Source organism: Rhinopithecus roxellana, chromosome 16, assembly GCF_007565055.1.
Source record: "Rhinopithecus roxellana isolate Shanxi Qingling chromosome 16, ASM756505v1, whole genome shotgun sequence".
Lineage (NCBI taxonomy): Eukaryota > Metazoa > Chordata > Mammalia > Primates > Cercopithecidae > Rhinopithecus > Rhinopithecus roxellana.
In genome coordinates this window covers 94888559-94908845 of record NC_044564.1, presented here as the reverse complement: position 1 = coordinate 94908845, position 20287 = coordinate 94888559, and the positions used below count along the sequence as shown (strand labels likewise).

At 43.4% G+C, this 20287-nt stretch overlaps 1 pseudogene; it reads left to right on the top strand.

Annotated features, from left to right (window-relative positions):
• The first annotated feature begins 13666 nt into the window (after window positions 1-13666).
• On the top strand, window positions 13667-16705 carry LOC104655863 (annotated as a pseudogene).
• The last annotated feature ends 3582 nt before the right edge of the window (window positions 16706-20287 follow it).

Below are 20287 nucleotides of genomic sequence, written 5' to 3'. Positions count from 1 at the left end.
CCAAAATTTGTAGGCTGATATTCTAACCCCAGTGTGATACTATTTGGAAGCGGGGCCTTTGGGAGATAATCAGTTATGACAGTGGAACCCTCATGAATGGGATTAGTGCCCTTATAAGAAGAGGCTGAAGACCCAACTAGCTCTCTTTCCACCATGTGAGGCACAATGAGAAGCTGGTAGTCGGCAACCCAGAAGAGGGCTCTCACCAGAACCCAACTATGCTGGCACCCTGATCTTAGACTTCCAGCCTCTAGAACTGTGAGAAACAAATGTCTTTTGTTTATAAGCCACCCAGTTCATGGTACTTTCTTTTAGCCCCCCAGACTGGCTAAGACAAGCTACTCTCCACTTCCAGGGTAGATTCTGAATCTCTTACCCTGGTGTACCAGTGAGGAAAGATTAGGTTATGTTATAGTAACAAACTGGCCCCCCAAAATCCTAGTGTCTTAATACAACAAAAGTTTATTTCTTGCTCATGACACATATCCAATACATGTGCTCCACATAATCACTCATGGACCCCAGACTGATGCAGGGGCCACCATATTGACATTGCACTTGGAAGACGTGGCTGCCTTGTTCATTACAGCAAGGCAGGAAAGCTAAGGGAGAGCTCCCACTTACTCTTTTATGCTTTAGCCCAGAACTGACACCTGTGGCTTTTGCCTATAGCCCATCGGTGAAACTAGTCATGTGGTTCCTCCAACTGCAAAAAGACCAGGAAATGTGGAAGTAGGTAGGTTCACTTGGTGAACAGTAAGTGTCTCCGTCATATGTGGCATTCAAGATCTTTTGAAATTTGCCTCCAGGAGCCCTTCCAGCTTCATTTCCTGCCACTGTCCACATTCCCAAACTCATTATCCACCACTGGCCACAGGAGTCTTCTCCCAGCTCCCCAAGAGTGTCCTTGAACCATCACTCCCCCATACCTTAGCTCACGCTGGTTTCTGAACATATAACGCCCTTTTTCTACCTACTCCAACTGTCAAACTTCTACTTCTCCTTTTAAGCCCAGCTCAAATGCTACCTTCCCCATTCCTCATCCCTGGGGTAAAATGAACTGACCCTTCCTGGTTTGGCCACATCTCTTTTTATACACCCCCATCAACACTTAAGTTCCATGGGACTGACTTCCTGGCATTTCTTTTTACAGTGCCTGGTACATAGTGGGCACTGAATAAGCATTTGTAGAATAAATGCTTCTAATTTTTCAAATTATACTTGAATTGTTTGTATGTCTTTCTTCTTCTTCTTCTTTTGGAGATGGAGTTTCACTCTTGTTGCCCAGGCTGGAGTGCATGATCTCAGCTCACTGCAGCTGATCTCAGTGGCGTGATCTCAGCTCACTGCAACCTCTGCCTCCCGGGTTCAAGCAATTCTCCTGCCTCAGCCTCCTGAGTAGCTGCGATTACAGGTGCCTGCCACCACACCCAGCTAATGTTTTTGTATTTTTAATAGAGACAGGGTCTCACCACATTGGCCAGGCTGGTCTGGAACTCCTGAGCTCAGGTGATCTGCCTGCCTCGGCCTCCCAAAGTGCTGGGATTACAGGTGTGAGCCACCATGCCTGGCCATTTGTATGTCTTTCTCTACACCCATTCACCTACCCTCAACATCTCCATTTGTCCATTACCTACCAGCATGGGCACATTTTTCAGTCAATGTCTAGCGGCTATATAACAATATCATTTCTTATATTTAATTTAGAATGATGATTTTAAAAATAATTCCAAATGAGTTGTTTAAAAATGAGCATCAGGCTGGGCACGGTAGCTCATGCCTATAATCCTAGCAGTTTGGGAGGCCAAGTTGGGTGGATCACTTGAGGCCAGGAGTTCGAAACCAGCCTGGCCACCATGGTGAAACTGTCTCAACTAAAAATTTAAAAAATTAAAAATTAAAAATTAGCCGGGTTGTGGTGGCGGGTGCCTGTAATCCCAGCTAATTGGGAGGCTGAGGCAGGAGAACTCCTTGAACCCAGGAGGCAGAGATTGCAGTGAACTGAGATGATGCCACTATACTCCAGCCTGGGTGAAGAGTGAGAATCCATCTCAAAAAAAAAAAAAAAAAAAAAAAAAAGAACATCAGCTGTATATATGTTATACTTCAATTTAAAAATTTACTTAAAAAAACAAACAGGGCAGGGTGCAGTGGCTCATGCCTGTAATCCCAACATGCTGGGATGCTGAGGCAGGAGGATAGCTAGAGCTCAGGAGTTCAAAACCAGTTTGGACAAAAAACCAATACAAAACCCCGACTCTACAAAAAAAGAAAATACAAAAAATTAGTCAGGCGTGGTGGCAAGTGCCTGTAGTTCCAGCAACTTGGGAGGCTAAGGTAGGAGGATGGCTTGAGCCTGGAAAGCAGAGGTTGCAGTGAGCCAAGATCACACAGCTGCACTACAGCCTGGGTGACAGAGCCAGACCCTGTCTCAAAGCACACACACACACCCCAAACAGGCATGACAAGCAAAAAAGGGAAGGATCGGGGCGGGGGCACGGTGGCTCACATCTGTAACACCAGCATTTTGGGAGGCCGAGGCAGGCGAATCATGAGGTCAAGAGTTCGAGACCAGCCTGGCCAACATGGTGAAACCCCGTCTCTACTAAAAATACAAAAAATTAGCCAGGCGTAGTGGCACACGCCTGTAGTCTCAGCTACTTGGGAGACTACAGGTAGGAGGATGGCTTGAGCCTGGGAAGCAGAGGTTGCAGTGAGCCAAGATCACACAGCTGCACTACAGCTTGGGTGACAGAGCCAGACCCTATCTCAAAGCACACACACACACACACACACACACACACCCCAAACAGGCATGATAAGCCAAAAAGGGAAGGATCGGCATGGCCCCATGGCTCACGCCTGTAAATCCAGCATTTTGGGAGGCCAAGGAGGGCAAATCACAAGGTCAGGAGTTCGAAACCAGCCTGGCCAAAATAGTGAAACCCCATCTTTACTAAAAATACAAAAAATTAGCTGGGCATAGTAGTGGGTGCCTGTAATCCCAGCTACTCCAGAGGCTGAGGCAGGAGATTCGCTTGAACCCAGGAGGTGGAGGTTGTAGTGAGCCAGGATTGCACCACTGCACTCCAGCCTGGGTGACAGAGTGAGACTCCGTCTCAAAAAAAAAAAAAAAAAAAAAAAAAAAAAAAAAAAAAAAAAAAAAAAGGGAAGGATCACAGAGTAAATTGCATAAATGCAAACGTACTTCTAGCAGATACGGTTGTTGGTGTGTGAGCTTTGTAACAGCATCTGTAGACAAATGTATGAAAGTACGACCAGAGCTAGCTCAAGCAACAGGAAGCCAAAGGCTAGACTTATATCCTGGCTTCAGGATAAGGTAGCATCAGCTCCAAGGGCTATGGGAACCACACAGCCCTCCTTGTTCTCTCATCTGTTTCTCCCTGAGCATAGACTTCATTATTCTCACTCACTAAAAACCAGCTTTTTCTACTTCTCAGGAAACAGCCACTTGAATCATCAGCCAAAGCCACCTAGTTTCCGTTTCTTTCAAGAGAGCAACAGCCATTTGCTTTCCCTAATTTCAAGAACACAGAGAAGGACTCTGATTGGCCCAGCTTGCTCAGGTGCCCACCTGGTCCAACCACTGGTGACCAGGGCAGAAAGTCCCCAGGTATACACGTGGCTATTTCTCACCATGACCTTATTTACTGAGGAATCAGACACCAGAAAACAGGAGGTGGAAAAAAAAATTGCTGCACAAACCATAAAGAAGGAGAATCAGTCTTGAGAAAGCCGTGTCAGATAGAAAGAATAGATAAATAGAAATATATCCTCTGAAAAGAACGGATGATAAGGACATGCTATTTGAGAAGGAATTAAGTGGCGTGAACCACTTCATGGTTACTTTCTTGCATCTTATTTTTTTATTTTTATTTTTGAGACAGGGTCTAATCTGTCGCCCAGACTGGAATGCAGTGGCACAACCATGGCTCACTACGGCCTCCACCTCCCGGGCTTAGGTGATCCTCCTGCCTCAGCCTCCTGAGTAGCTTGGACTACAGGCACATGCCACCATGCCTGGCTAAATTTTTGTATTAAAAAAAAATTTTTTTTTGTACAGACAGGGTTTCACCATGTTGCTCAGGCTGGTCTCAAACTCCTGGAATCAGGTGATCCACTCACCTCAGCCTCCCAGAGTGCTGGGATTATAGGTGTGAGCCACCACGCCGGTCTCTTGCATCTCCTTAGACATCATCCTGTCTGCACCTCGGTTGCCAAGTCCTATCAAGTCTATCTCCTCAGTCTTTTGAAATAAGCCCCTCCTCGCCATCTCCCATTGCCTCAGCTCCTATATTACCATCTTACATCTAGATTGTTGCAAGAGTCTCCTAACTTGCTTCAATGCCCCCAATCTCATCTCGTGCTAATCATCCACAACACGATGGCCTCTAAATGATGTTTCTTAAAAATATAATCCTGTCATTTCCCTGCCTAAAAATCTTCAACTGCCCGCATCACCTTCCAAACCTCTTAGTACAGCCTCCAAGGTCTCCCTTGATCTAGCACCAGCCTCACCTACTCGCCTTCTTTCCAAGACACCAGGGCTTCTCCCCTACCCCACCCCAAGAACAATCTATGCTTGTGTGTCTTCTAAGGCATTTGCTCTCTCTGTTCCCTCTGCCTAGGATGCCTTTCCCATTTCCATGATCTCTACCTGGTCATGTTACTTATCCTTCAAGGCCCAGTTCAATGTCCTCCTTGGCTCTGAATGCCTTCATATTGTATCCAATTTTAGCTTTGGATACAACTGTTCCCCGTGCTGTGTTCTTTCAGAGCAGTAACCAGATCTCATGTATTTTCAAACCCCCAGTTTCAAGCCTAGGTCTTGACCCATAGTAGGACTCAATAAATGCTTATAGAAGGAAGGAGGGACAAGATGGGGAAGGGAGAGGGGGAGAGAAAAAGGAAAGAAAGAAGGCAAGAGAAGGGAAGTGAAGGAAGGGAAGGGAAGAAGAGAGAAGGAGGGAGATGAAAGAAAGGGAGGGAGGATTAAGGAAAGAGACAAGGACTTGGGTGTGGTGGTGCACACTTGTAATCCCAGCTACTCAGGAGGCTGAGGCAGGAGAATCGCTTGAACCTGAGAGGCAGAGGTTGCAGTGAGCCGAGATTGCACCACTGCACTCCAGCCTGGGCAACAGAGTGAGACTCTGTCCCCCCCCCCCCCCAAAAAAAAAAAAAAGAAGTCAAAGGCTTGAAGTTATAACAATTGTTTTCTTCTTTATTTATCACTGGCTAACAAGGATACTTTATAGCACTTCTCTGAGACTCAGTCTCCTCCTTTGTAAAATAACATCTGTCCTATCTAACTCCTTTTGTCGGGATCAAATAAAGGAAAGAATGTGGAAGCACCTTACTCATTTCTAAGCAAATATTAGTTATTATTAATTGCCCGTTGTGTAACATATACATATTCTCCTAATGAACTGAAGACTACCCCTTTTCGTGGATGGACTTCATTGGTCAGACTCCCTTGCAGTGGCAGGGTGTGGTGGGCACTGGGCGTGGTGGTGGGGTGAGGTTGCTTTACCTGGGCTTTCTCAGTGACCCATTACCAGAATCTTGTAAGTCAGGTAAGGCTAACGTTGGAGTTCATTAGGATTCCAGCATAACAACTGAGTCAATTTGATTATTTGATTTGGTGATTTGATTATTTTATTTTGGATGCTTTTCGTACTTATTTTAAATCTTGGATGCTCTTTTCCTCCTGATTCAAATGACTACCACAGAGTACCCACAGCTATTGCCTAGATTAATGATTTCAACTCAAATAAAACATTTTTAATCACTTCTTTCTCAAGCTTCTGGATCAGTTTAATTGAAAAGTAGCTTAAACCTGACTGACATTGCAATGGAAGATGAGGAAAAACTATTTCAGTTTGCAACTACTTATGGCTGTGAATCAGGATGTTCTCAATACTATGTCACTAGAATGGAAGGCAGAAGTCACAGGCTGCACAGTTGGAAGGCTACAGCTGTTGCGTTGTATTTTTAGGCCTGATGGTGTTGTAAGAAGTGGAACAATGTGGGACAAATGCCAGACAGCAGCGTGGTGGGGGCTCCCTTGCGTGGAAGTAGATGGGCCCTTGAGCACTGATCTAGCCTTTCTTTCCCTGAGCACCAAAGCCTAAGCACCTCTGGTCTGGCTGGTTGCTGACTACTCATGGGCTGCAATGACCATTGAATTTGAGCAAGCTCCTGTGAGCACCCTGGGTGCAGCTGGGAACCGAGTCTTCCTTGCCCTGCTGGCTAGCTTTCCCCAGACAACCAAAATTCAACCTGCCCAAGGCATCATTCTCAGCAATTTTTGCACCCATTCATGATCTCATGATCTGGCCTGACTCAACTATATAGATACCTATTGCTCTGTCTGCCTCACCACTTCCCACCTACACATCTCTGGGAATTGTTCTTCTCCCAACAGGAACACCACAGGAACCACAGGAGCAGCCATGTCACACACACCTTAAAATCTGGCCATGACTCACTTAGGAGTGGGCCCTCCCCACTGGACAGGACAATCTCAGCTTCCGGACCAATCAAGCTCTTCTTCCAGAAGTTTTGGAACTGGGTCTGGAGAAAAAAATCCATCTCTATCCAAATGGCTAAACTTCGAGTTGTGCAAGTTTTCCATGACGTGGGCTGGAAAATGAAGGAAGCTGGTCTGCAATGAGAGGGTGGCGATAGACAGTCATGGTAATGCTGAAGAGAGGTGATGAGAGCTGGAGAAAGGATATGGAGGGATCTGACATTGTGAACTATGTTCTTCATGAGTCTTGGTGGCACTTCTGTCCTAGAATTCCATGAGATTGTCCTGAATCTCCATAATACATCTCCAAACCTAAACTACGCTAAGGTTTCTATTAGTTGCAACCAAAAAAGTCCCATGAATATACATGGGTAAACCCTAGTTTCAATCTTTGCATCCATCATAATTGCCTCATTTTCGCATTAACTATCTTTATAATTAAGAAATTTGAACTTACAGAAATGGAATAGCTATCAAATTGGATGCTTTAGGCCTCAAGCTTGTTCTTTCATTCTCACAAAGTGACTGCAGCAGCTCTGAGCATTGCATCTTCAGACAACTATCTTCACATCTCCTTTCTTCACACCTCCTTTTTTTTAAAAAAAAAATCTTTTTTATTATGAAAAATTTTAAGACCACTGAAATGTAGAAAGAGTAGTATAATGATCCTAATGTGCCCACCACCCAGCTTTTACAATTGCCACTACATACTCATCCAGAATCATCTATATGTTCACATACCTTTCTTCTCCCTGTCCTCAGATAATTTTGAGGCAAATCCTAGATATCATATTATTTCTTCTATAAGTATTTCAGAACATATCTCTGAAAGGTACAAGTTCTTTTTAAAAAATACAATGTCATTATCACAATTTAACATATTGACAATCATTTCTGAGTTTCACTAAATATATTATAACATTTATATTTCTCTGGTTGTCTTTAAAATGTGTTTTTTGAGCTTGGCACAGTTGCACACATCTGTAGTCCTAGCTACTCAAGAGGCTGAGGCAAGAGGGTCACCTGAGCCCAAGAGTTCAAGGCTGTAGAGAGCCATGATTGCACCCATGAATAGCCACTGTACTCCAGCCTGGGTAACATAGCAAGACCCTGTCTCTTTTTTAAAAAGTGTTTTTATTTTCACAGTTTACTTGAATTTCAATTATTTTTAGTGGGCATAGCTAGGAGATGCATATTGTTTTCTAAAGATAAAAGGGATCAAGCTCAGTGGTTAATGCCTATAATCCCAACTCTTTGGAAGGCTGAGGTAGGAGCATCGCTTGAGCTCAGGAGTTCAAGACCAGGCTGGGCAACAAAGTGAGACCTTGTCTTTAATAATATGTTTTTAGAAAGTTAACTGGGCATGGTGGTATATACCTGTAGTTCCAGCTACTGGAAGGGCTGAGGCATGAGGATTGCTTGAGCTCAGGAGGTCAAGGCTGCAGTGAGCCCTGATCATGCCACTGCACTCCTGCATGGATGACAGAGTGAGACCCTAACTCAAAAAAAAAAAAAAAAAAAGATAAAAGGTATAATGCATCCATACTGATACTTCCAATTGAAATGGAGGACTACAGAGTTTTTACTCAATCTTATCAATCTTAGATTTATATCTCCTATCAACTATGCCAAATATCTTAATTTTCAAGGACATCAGCATAATTATTCTTTTAATCCCATAATACACAGCTCTTTTTGCCAGATATAGTCTTCTAGGAGTACAGAGTCGAATGATAGTGATTGAAGGTCACTAAAGTCTTCTTTGTGTGGTTATGTCATCAATTGGACACACAGAGTCATTTTAATTTCACATTATTTTTACTTTCTAAGAATTTGATTTTTTCTTAATTTTGTGTGTAATTACATAAAATGTTTACATTGTTCCAAAGTTAAATCTACAATGCAAGCTATATTTTTAGAAGCCTAGCTTCCATCCCTGTATTCTTCCTTTCTATTCCTTCCTTTTTGCTATGGTAATATTTTATTAAATTTTTATAGTTTTTCTCTTATTTGTAGATAAATGATTGCATACTATACATACGTTTCTCTTTTCACTTAAAAATTTATCCTGGAGATCACACATAATAGTGGAGTAATTTCTTGTTCCTTGTAGCAGCTGCATAATACTTCATTTGGGGGATGTACCATCATTTATTCAATTAGTTTTCCATTGATGAAAATTTTGGTTTCCATTTTCTTGCTATTACAAATACAGCTGCAGTGGCTAGCCTTGCACATGCACCTTTTTATATTTTTACTACTGCATATCTGTGATTGCTATCTGGAAGTGGGATCACTATACCACTGCCTACCTCTCAGGGTGGCTAAAATTCAGAGAAAGAAAACTGACAATGCTGAATGCTGATGAGGTTGTGGAGCAACTGGAACTGTAATACATTACTAGTGGGAATGCAAAATGGTACAGCCACTTTGGAAAACATTTTGCCAGTCCCTTATAAAATTTAATGTACAACATATTTATAATATGGCCAACAATCCTTTTCCTATATATTTACTCAAGAGACATGAAAACATATTTTCACATTTGTCTGTACCTGAATATTTATAGAAGCTTTATTCATAATCACCAAAAACTAGAAGCAATTCAAGATTCTTTCATCTGATGAATACACTGTGATATATCTATTTAATTTAATTGCTACCCAGTGATAAGAAGGAACAAACTTCTGACCCACTACAACATGGATGAATTTCAAATGCGCTGTGCTAAGGGAAAGAAGCCAGATTTAAAAAGCTACATATGCTGATTCCATTTATATGATATTCTCAAAAAGGCAATATTACAGGGACAGAGAACAGACCAGTGGTTGCCAGGTGCAAACCACCCAAAGGGGTGGTTTGACTACTAAGGACAACATAAGTTAATTTCTTGGGGTGATGAAACTGGTCTAAATTTTGATTGTGATATAATTACACAACTATATGTGCTGGTCAAAACTGATACAATTGTGCACAAAAAAAATGGCTGAGTGCAGTGGCTCACACCTGTAATCCCAGCACCTTGGGAGGCCAAAGTGGGTGGACCACCTGAAGTCAGGAGTTCGAGACCATCCTGGCCAACCTGGTGAAACCCTGTTTTTACTAAAAATGCAAAAATTAGCTGGGCGTGGTGGTGCACCCCTGTAATCTCAGCTACTCGGGAGGCTGAAGTAGGAGAATCTCTTGAATCCCGGAGGCAGAGATTGCAGTGAGCCAAGATTGCACCATTGCACTCCAGCCTGGGCAACAAGAGCGAAATGCCGCCCCCATCCCCCCAAAAATGAATTTTACTATACGTAAATTATACCTCAATAACCCTGACCTTGAAAAAAATAAATGTACAAGTAATTTTGCTGGTTAGTACCAAAATCCCCTCTGTGATAGGCTAATTAATGGCCCCCACAGATAACCAAATCCTAATTCCTAGAACCTTGGGATGTTAGCTTATATGGCAAAAGGGGCTTTGCAGATGTGATTAAGAATCTTAAGATGGGGAGAGTGTCCTGAATTATCGAAGTGATCTCTAAATATAATCGTAAGTTTCCTTATAAAGTGGGATCAGAAGGAGATTTTACCATGGAGGAGAAGGCAGTATGAAGACAGAACAGAGATCGGAAGATGCTACGTTGCTGGCCTTGAAGATGGAGGAAGGAGTCATGTGCCAAGGAATGCAAGGAACGAAACTCTAGAAGCCAGAAAAGGCAGGGAAGTGGATTCTACCTGGAGCCTTCAGAGAGACCACAGATCTGCCAACACCTTCATTCTAGCCCAGGGAAACTGCTGAACTCCAGAACTTGAAGAGAATAAATTGTGTTGTGTTAAGTCACCAAGTTTGTGGTAATTTGTTACAGCAGTGATAGGAAACTAATGTACCCTCCAAAGGGGTTGTGCTGTTTTATGTTCCTGCCAGAGAAAGGGTACGTCACCCTTTCCTTAAAGATGAGGAAAATTTACCCAGAAGCCCAGGAGCAGGCAGGGTTTCTGGGAAAATTTTCCTCTTTCTTAAGGAAAAGATGACATGCCTTACATCCCCTGATATCTCATTGGCCAGAATTGTATCACATGCCCATTGCTAAACCAATCACTTGCCAGGGTAATCAGGCTTCCTCCTCCCCCTTGTCCTGAGGCTGCACCATTCTCTCCTGAGCCACTCAGCTGTCTGATCCTGAACAATGTTATCAGAGTTGCGCCGTCAAGGAATGAGAAGGGCACAGCTTTGGTTTGGCAACCAACAGTGCCTACCTCAAAACTTATTTGCAGAAAAAGAAATTCCTCAGTTTAACATATATTTTATAAAAGTTAAAAACCTTGGACAATGCTCTCTAAGGAACCATCCACTGTGGTCCCCAGGCCATGGCTTTCCCCTGTCAAGCCCCCTTTGGTTCCTTACTCCTCTATCCCCCTTTTCCCAGAGGACAGCAGGCCCAGCCGAACTCTGGTTGTGAGTCACCAAGGTTAAATGAGGCCTTATGATGAATACACAAGCCATCTTCCAGAGAAATCTCTCCCTCGCAGGTACTGACTCAAGCCCTGTTAAGGGAATCTTTTCTGTTTCCTCCCTGTTTTAGCTCTTCTCTGACATATTATCCTAGAATTTTAAAGCTGCAAAGGCCCTTAGAGTAATAACAATGATGGTAATTATGATAGTTAATTATTTATAATGCTCATTTATTGAGCTTTTTTTTTTTTTTTTTTTTTTGAGACGGAGTTTCGCTCTGTCACCCAGGCTGGAGTGCAGTGGCCGGATCTCTGCTCACTGCAAGCTCTGCCTCCCGGGTTTACGCCATTCTCCTGCCTCAGCCTCCTGAGTAGCTGGGACTACAAGCGCCCGCCACCTCGCCCGGCTAGTTTTTTGTATTTTTTAGTAGAGACGGGGTTTCACCGTGTTAGCCAGGATGGTCTCGATCTCCTGACCTCGTGATCCGCCCGTCTCGGCCTCCCAAAGTGCTGGGATTACAGGCTTGAGCCACCGTGCCCGGCCTATTTATTGAGCTTTTACTAGGTTCCAGGCACTTAGTATTTATTATCCCATTTAACTCTCAAGTCTTCTTGAGGATTGATGAGGTAGATATTATTATCATTCCTTTGAGAGATACTAATAGATATAATAATAGAGATTATTATCATGCCTGTCTGATGGATTCTGAAACCCAAGAAAAGAAATAATAAGTTGTCCAAGGTAATTGCTGGCACTACGTTTCGAACCAAGATCTGTAGAGACTTCAAAGTTCATGCTGTCAAACACCCTGAAGTCCAAAACCTTTCATTCTACAGATGACAACACAGGGGTTTGGGGTTGGAAACAGGGGAGAGGCCATAAGCATTTTTGCTCAGTTCCATGACCAGAGAGTGAGCCCTCACTTACTCACTGAGAAGCAAACAGCTCGCATTAGCTTTTTTCTCTCCTTCACAGGAATCAAATATTTAAAAATCATCATGTATCTGAGTTTAATAAGATGTGTTTATCTTTTTGCAGAGCAATGGACACCTTTTGCGTTGTGATTTTTCCTATTTATCTGGCATCATGGAAGAATAAAAATAGCAACTACAGCATGAAATGTGCTTTACGGTTTATGAGACACTTCCAAATACTTTCTCTCACATGATCATTGCTACAGCTCTGTGAAGCAGAAAGATAGGATTATCCCTCTTCACAGGAGAAAACACTAAGGCCCAAAGAGGTTACATTACCTGCCCCAAGGTCTCACAGATCATTAAATGACAGAACCAAAATCAAAACCTGGGGGAGAAGCTTTTTGGCTATAAGGACCTGACATCCACAGACAGGGACTCTTCCTATGAGTTTTAGACTCATATTTTCAAGTTAAAAGACCTAGTTAGGATTTTCATTGGCTCAGGTTTGATTTTGTTTGTTTGTTCACCTGAATTCTTTCAGTGAATTAATCCATTTATCTAGGGAGAAATGACATCTTTATTCTCCCAAGTCTTTCTACCCTTTGTCTTTTATGCCTCCAAGGAGAATCTGATGTTTTCTCTTAATAGAGGCCTTTTGCACTTCTTTCCAAGTTTATTCTTTTACCAGCTGCCTTTGTAGCTAAGTTGAATAACATCTTTGGTTCTTTTATGCTTTCTTTCTCATTGATCTGTATGGCATTATTTTTATTTCCAGTTAGTAACTTGATACTTGGTTGAACTTTCTTGTTTCCAAGAGCTTTTCAGTTGATTCCCTTCAGTTTTCAGGATAGAATTATACCATCTGCAAATATTTTAAAAAGCCAAACAAAACCTGCTCTCCTGATTTCACCAAGAGTGCTCTTTTTACCACATGACACTGCATTTCCCCACAACTCTGCATTTTCCAGATGACTAAATGACTCCTTTAAGTGCCATAACATTTAGAAACACAACTGCCTGAGCTAGAAGGCTTTCTTAAACAAAGTACAACGTGTAGCAAACACCTGCAGTTTCACCTGCACAACACATGCCTCCCCCATCTTTAGCAGCCACCCCTCACTTTCTTTTGGAGAACTGCCTCTCCTCTACCCCATGAGGCCCTAGCAAGACTGTCCATCATTTTATCCCACTCACATGCCCCAAACAGGTCCTGGTTCCACCACAGGCTAACCCAACTGACTGTTCCAAGAATTTGTATCTTGAGAAAAAGGATACTTGGCCAGAAGGATATTGATGCAGAATCATCTGGAAGGCAGGCCCTAAGGAGATGTCCAGGACTTTTTGCCTCTCCCAAGGCCTGATTGTTGAAGTTCTCTTTTGATTCCAGGAGCCACCCAATGCACTTCCAGTACATTCTCTTTCTTTGCTTAGGGTTGCTTCTGTTACAGAGCATACAGATATCAGCACCCAAGAGCTGACTGCAGACAACAGACCTTGTTATGAGTTGAATTGTTATAAGTTGAATCCCCAACCCCCACGCAAAAAAGTCTTGAAGTCCTGACCTCTAGGATGTCTGATTGCAACCTTAATTGGAAATAGGGTCTTTACAGATATAATCAAGCTAAAATGGGGTAATCAGGCTGGGCCCTAATAGTAATATAATGTGACTGATGTCATTTAAAAAGGGGAGTTTGGACACAGAAACAGACAAATACAGAGGAAAGACAATGTGGAAACACACAGGTAAAATGCTATGTCAAGATGATGGCACTGCAGGTGTTGCGTGGGGTTATGAATGGGCCATACCCAAACTACCCATGCCTGCTGATGGTGGGAGCTCAGGAGCAGGTGCTGGCAGTTAGTTGGAACTACCTCTCCCAGCCTTGCCGTACATACATCATGGCATCAAGAGTCCATGGTCCACTTGTGATCTTAGATCATGTTAAGTTTCCCATAGATGCTGAGATTGTCCACTGGACATTACTAGATGGCACAAAGAGACACGGGCAAGTTCTAGAAGTTGGTAGCTCCAAGGCAGGGGTTCAGGTATTTCAAAGGACTGGGGATATTCCCCTAATATCAGTGTCGGAGGATATGCTTGGTTGGGTATTCATTGAATCAGGAAAACCCATTGACAGAGGTCCTCTTGTACTGGCTGAAGATTTCTTTGATATCATGGGATGGCCAATCAATCCTCAATGTCAAATCTACCCAGAGGAGATAATTCGAACCAGCATTTCAGCCATAGTTAGTGTGAACAGTATTGCTGGGGCAGAAAACTTCTATCTTCTCTGCTGCTGGGTTACTACACAAAGATTGCAGCTCAAATCTGCCGCCAGACTGGTTTGCTAAATAAATCCAAAGATGTAAACTACACTGAGGAAAATTTTCCAATTGTATTTGCTGCTGGGGATGTAAACCTGGAAACTGCCTGGTTCTTCAAATCTGGTGTTGAAGAAAATGGCTCAATGGACAACATCTGCCTATTTTTGAACTTGGCTAATGACCCAACTATGGGATTATCATCCCTCACTGGTTCTAACCACAGCCGATTTCTGGTGTATCAATGTGAGAAACATGTACTGGTTATCCTAACAGATATGAGTTCATCTACTGAAGCACTTCAAGAGGTTTCTACAAGCCAGAGAAGAGGTTCCTGGTTGACTAGGCTTCCCAGGTTACATCGATACAGACTTAGCCACTATATATGAACATGCAGGTCGAGGAGAAGGTAGAAATGGCTTGATTACTCAAATTCCTACTCTTACCATGCCTACCAATGATATCATTCACTCATCTCTGACCTGACTGGGACAGATCTATGTGGATAGACAGCTACACAACAGAGAGATTTACCCACCTATCAAGGTGCTGCCTGAACTATCACTGTTCATGAAGTCTGCTATTGGAGAAGGAATGACCAGGAAGGATCATGCAGATGTATGTAAACAGCTGTATGCAAGCTATTGGGAAGGATGTACAAGCCATGATTGCTGTAGTTGGAGAAGAAGCCCTTAGCTCAGATGATCTTCTTGACTTGGAATTTCCACAGAAGTTTGAGAGGAACTTTATTTTTCAGGGTCCTCATGAAAATCACACTGTCTATGAGACTTTGGATACTGGTTGGCAACTGCTCCAAATCTTCCCCAAAGATATGTTGAAGAGAACCCCTCAGAGCACCTGTGTTGGTCAGGGTTCTCCAGAGGGACACAATTAATAGGATAGATATCTATATAAAGGGGAATTTCTTAAGGAGTATCGATTCACACGCTCATAAGATATAGTCCCACAATAAACCATCCGCAAGCTGAGGAGCAAGGAAACCAATCCAAGCCCCATAAACCTCAAAAGTAAGGAAGCTGACAGTGCAGCCTTTAGTCTGTGTCGAAGGACCAAGAGTCCCAAAGCTGAAGAATTGGAGTCTGATGTTCAAGGCCAGGAAGGATCCAGAATGGGAGAAAGATGCAGGCTGGAAGACTAAGCTAGAACATAGACTAGTCCTTCTACGTTCCTCTGCCTGCTTTCATCCCAGCCACGTTGGCAGCTGATTAGATGGTGCCCACCCAGATTGAGGGTGGGTCTCCCCTCCCAGTCCAACTCAAATGTTAGTATCCTTTGGCAACACCCTCACAGACACACCCAGGAACAATACTTTGCATCCTTCAATCCAATAAAGTTGACACTAAGTATTAATCATCACAGCACCTAAGCAAATTTTACCCTTGAGACTTTGCAAAGCATTGGCTGCTGTTTCATCACTGCTTAATATACTTGTGAAATACTGGCTCTGTTTTCTTTATTCCTTTAGCACTCCCCTAGCCTCACCTTTGTGTTGGAGTTTACTATGTTAACCTATAATTAAAAACAAAGAATAGGTAACATATTGTTCCAGTGTTGAATGCTTTAAACTGCTAACGGACTTTATTCCCTATTCAGAAAACCTGGGTCTTCAGTGCTTTGCTTAAAGTAGCTGCAGGGATGAGGTGATGTTTTCTTATTGATGTTTGCATTGTACACAGTGGTATAGTTAGTTACCTAATAATGTCCTCGTTATCTGGGTCTCTTAGACCTTAACTCTCAATCTCCTCAAGAGTAGCAGCCTCTGAGCTATAATGCTTTGGTTTCTAAATTAGTGGCAAGATCAGGTCTAAAAGATGACTCTTTTCAAAAGAGCCAAGATGCTCTTTCTTGAGCATTTTCTTTTGGGTTGTTGATGTGCCTGTGGGTCTGTGCTGCTGCTCTAATCAAATGGTTTCTTTGGTTGGTTGGTTGGTTGGTTGGTTGTGTTTGTTTGTTTGTTTTTGAGACAGAGTCTTGCTCTGTTGCCCAGGCTGGATTGCAGTGGTGTGAGCACAGCTCACTGCAGCCTCGAACTCCCAGGCTCAAGCAATCCTCCTAGCTCAGTCTCCCAAGTAGCTGGGACTACAGGCATGTGCTACCGCATGCAGCTAATTTTTAAAAAACTTTTTGTGGAGACAGGGTCTCACTATGTTGCCTAAGCTGGTCTTGAACCCCTGGGCTCAAGTGATCCTCCCTCCTCGGCCTCCCAAAGTTTTGAGATCATGGGCATGAGGCATTACCCCCAGCCTAGCAGATGATTTTGACTGTCTACTTGCTCTTTCTGATACAATAAATAGATGAGTAAAAGGAATTTCCTTTTCCTCTTTATTACATATGCATTGAGATTCCTGTGTCTTACAGCTCTCCCTCTCTGAGCGACACACAGAATCCTATGACTTTTGCACAGCCAGTATTTATCTGGTAGCAGTGAAAAGCCTTGTCTTTGGTGACCTTTACTGAGTTTCCATGCAGAGGAATCACATGACTAAAATCATTAATAGAGTGGTTGCTTGGGGTACAACAAGAGAAGAAAGAAAAACCTATAGCCATTCTACATTCTGACATGTGAACAGTGATTTAAGTTTCTAAAGTGTTTACCAGATGCTGAAGGCAAGGTGAGAAGCAAAGGTTCTTATGTTTGTGGATATTTTAAACTCTGTTAGGAAGCAGCCTTTGGAAAATCACTGATTTGTTTCTGCTTTCTGACCTACCTCTGCCTTTTCAGGGTAATCTTGTGGCACAGGTGGTGGCATTTAGAAGTTTTGGAGTTTTATTCCTGCCCCTTCCCGATGCAAGCCCTGAGCTGTCTTCTACGCAGTTGTGCCTTATTGACTGTTTGGTCTCTCTCTGTGTTCTTTGTCACTTGGGTGCAATAGCAACTTCCCTACTCCATGCATTCTACCTTTCAAATTGTGTAAATTTCTTCTCTTTTTTTTTTCTCTGAGGGTGTAGGGTACAGGGGAAGTCAATATAATTATATTTTAATGTAGAAAATGTGATATTTGGATATAAAATGAAAATACATGTTGGCCAGGCATGGTGGCTCATGCCTGTAATCCAGGCACTTTGGGAGGCTGAGGTGGGCAGATCACAAGGTCAGGAGTTTGAGACCAGCCTGTCAACATGGTGAAGACCTGTCTCTAATAAAATACAAAAATTAGCTGACTGTGGTAGCATGCGCCTGTAGTTCCAGCTACTTGAGAGGCTGAGGCAGGAGAATTGCTTGAACCCAGGAGGTAGAGGCTGCAGTAAGCTGAGATCGCACCACTGCACTCCAGCCTGGGCAACAGAGCAAGACCCTGTCTTGGTGGAGGGGGGAAAACACATGTTAAATAATGGAAAAAGAAAAAAAAAAAGAGAGAATTAGAGTGGGGCAGCCACAAACCAAGAAACAATTGTGGCTACCAGGAGCTAGGAGTGAGGTCTGGAGAACAGTTCCTTCCACTGCCTCTTCAGAGGGAATGTGGCCCTGTGGACACCTTGATTTTAGATTTCAGGCATCCAGAGTGTGAGACAATACATTTTCCGTTGTTTTAAGCCACCCAGTTCATGATACTTTGTTATGGCAGTCCTAGAAAACTCATTCAGACCCTCAAGGAAATAAGAGCCACTTGGAATGTGCGGCTGAGATTGCTAGGTGTTCACCAAAAGGCTTTCCATTCTACTTTTTGCCTAAGTAGAATGGGAGCCAGGCACATGGCTGTCCCCCTAGACTGTCTTTGCCAGCCTTGCTTGTGTTTAGGGTGGCCAGGTGCCTGAATTCTCACTAGGGGAATGAAGTGGGAGTAACGTGCCATTTCTGGGCCTGGGTTCTAAGATAACCAGCAAGCCTCCTCCACTGTCTTCTCCTTTCCTACCGGCTAGAACCCAGCTACACCTATGCAGAAGAGAGCACTGCCCTGGGGAAGAATGAGTGACAAAGAACCAAAGCTGCCTTTCTGCCCTGGGCCACTCACCTCAAGGGGAAATAGGCTACTCTAGTTTGCCTTTTTATCATAGGACCTTAACTTTTCCTCCAACTGATCCATGATTCTTGAGCTGGACAAGGAGTGAGGCACTGAAAATCCTAATTATCTTCCAGAATAGGAACGACCAGCCCTTGGAAGACAGTGGCTAAGCACATAATCTCTTTGGGTCATTTGGGACTTTGGACAAGCTGAAGCTAAAATTCTCAGCCACCTAAAAGGGAGATGAAAGATGTGGAAACAAGTAGGGTGGCTGCTTCTGAAAGCATCAGGTATCTTAATTTAGGATAATGACAAGCTCATGTCTTGAGATGTTTGCCACAAGGCACAAAGTGAAATTCAGGACTTTTCTCTGGCCAGATGGAAACTGTTCACTGGGGCCATGGGTGTGAGACTACTAAGGCCAAACTCAGATTCTGGGAGTTGCTGAATTTCAGTGACAGTCAATGGCATGATTTTGCCAGGTTTCCTTTAGGAAAGGATGGTGATATCTGGGGCTTGCAAGAGGACTTGGAGAATGCCTACCCACTAACCATCTTAGTCTGTAGCCTTTCCTCTGTGCCTCCCTCTCATGGAGAAGGAAGGCAGCTAACAGTCTTCCTTCTGCCCCACACCTCCCTGTTTCTCAGCTGGGAACTAACTCCATCTGGAGCAGACAAATTGTTCTCATGGCAATGTCCTACATTTATTTATTTAACTATTTAATTAATTTTTTTAGAGACGGGGTCTCACACTGTTGCCCAGGCTGGTGTATGGTGGTGCAATCATAGCTCACTGCAGCCTTTAACTCCTGGGCTTAAGCGATCTTCCAGCATTGGCCTCCCAAAGTGCTCGGATTACAGATGTGAGGCACCATGCCCGACCCTACATTTATTTTTTATTTGGATTTGCTTTCCCCGCCCTTCATGGCTCCACCAGCACCACAGCTTGAGGGCTTACAGAAGCTTTTACCCAGTCATGGTATGTCACACGATGCTCCCTCTTACCAAGTAATTCACTCTATGGCAAAAGTGGCAGTGGCTTAAGGCCTGTGGGATTCACTCTTCACCTAACAGATCCGACAATGATCCAGGAGCGGCTGGCTCCTGTTGCACAGTAGAATGGCCTTGTGGAGGTTCACAGTGCCCACAGGGAGATAACTGCTAGCTCCCCTCCGGAAGGGATCGGTGCTGTGAGTCAGCATCCCATATGTGATGCCATTTCCTGTGTCTCTCTATTACTTTTCAAGATGTAGCAGTGAGGCAGGCACTGCTAAGTGTCTCCCAATAGCCTTGCTTACTAGAAGTAATAGAATTTAGAGCTGGATGCACGGCCACCCAAAATCAAGATACCATTTTCCAGTCTCCTTTGCAGCTAGGCACGGCCATGAGATACATATTAACCAATGGGATACAAGAAGAAGCAACATGTGGTGGCTTTAAATAACCTTCTACAAGAGAAAGCACCCTTTGTGTTTGCATCCCTTCCTCCGCCCTACTGCCTGAAGTGTCATGTTGACCTAGGAGGCTGAGGTCATGCATTGCATCAAAAAAAGATAAGAACCAGGGTCCCTGACATCTTGAGCACTACTCCAGTCTGGATCACTTACCCAGACTTTTGTGAGAGAAAGAAACTTTCGACTTGTTCAAGGCATTATTGTCTGGAGTTTTCTGTTGCTCAGTGAAGGCAAACTGAATCCCAATCAAAACAATTGCTTCAGGAACAAAGGGGTGGAATTGCTCAAGGTGACACCTAATATCTGCTCTCCAAATGTTAGACTTCCTGTCCTGAGACTCTAGGCTCTGCTAGCTATAGGTTTTAGGGTCTCTTTTGGTTAACTGTTGCTGTATAATACACCACTCCAAACTTTGTGACTTAAAACAGTAAAATATTTTTATCTCTCATGGTTCTGCGGGTTGACTGGGCTCAGCTCAGTGGTTCTTGCTTGGAGTCTCGTATGAGGTTGCAACCAGTTGCTAGGTGGGGTTGGAACCATCTGAAGTTTTAACTGGACTGGACATCAAAGATGGCATCTTTGTTTGACCTCCCATGCCTCAGTGGTCCTATTCTGTGTACCTAGCAAAATAGCCTGGATTTT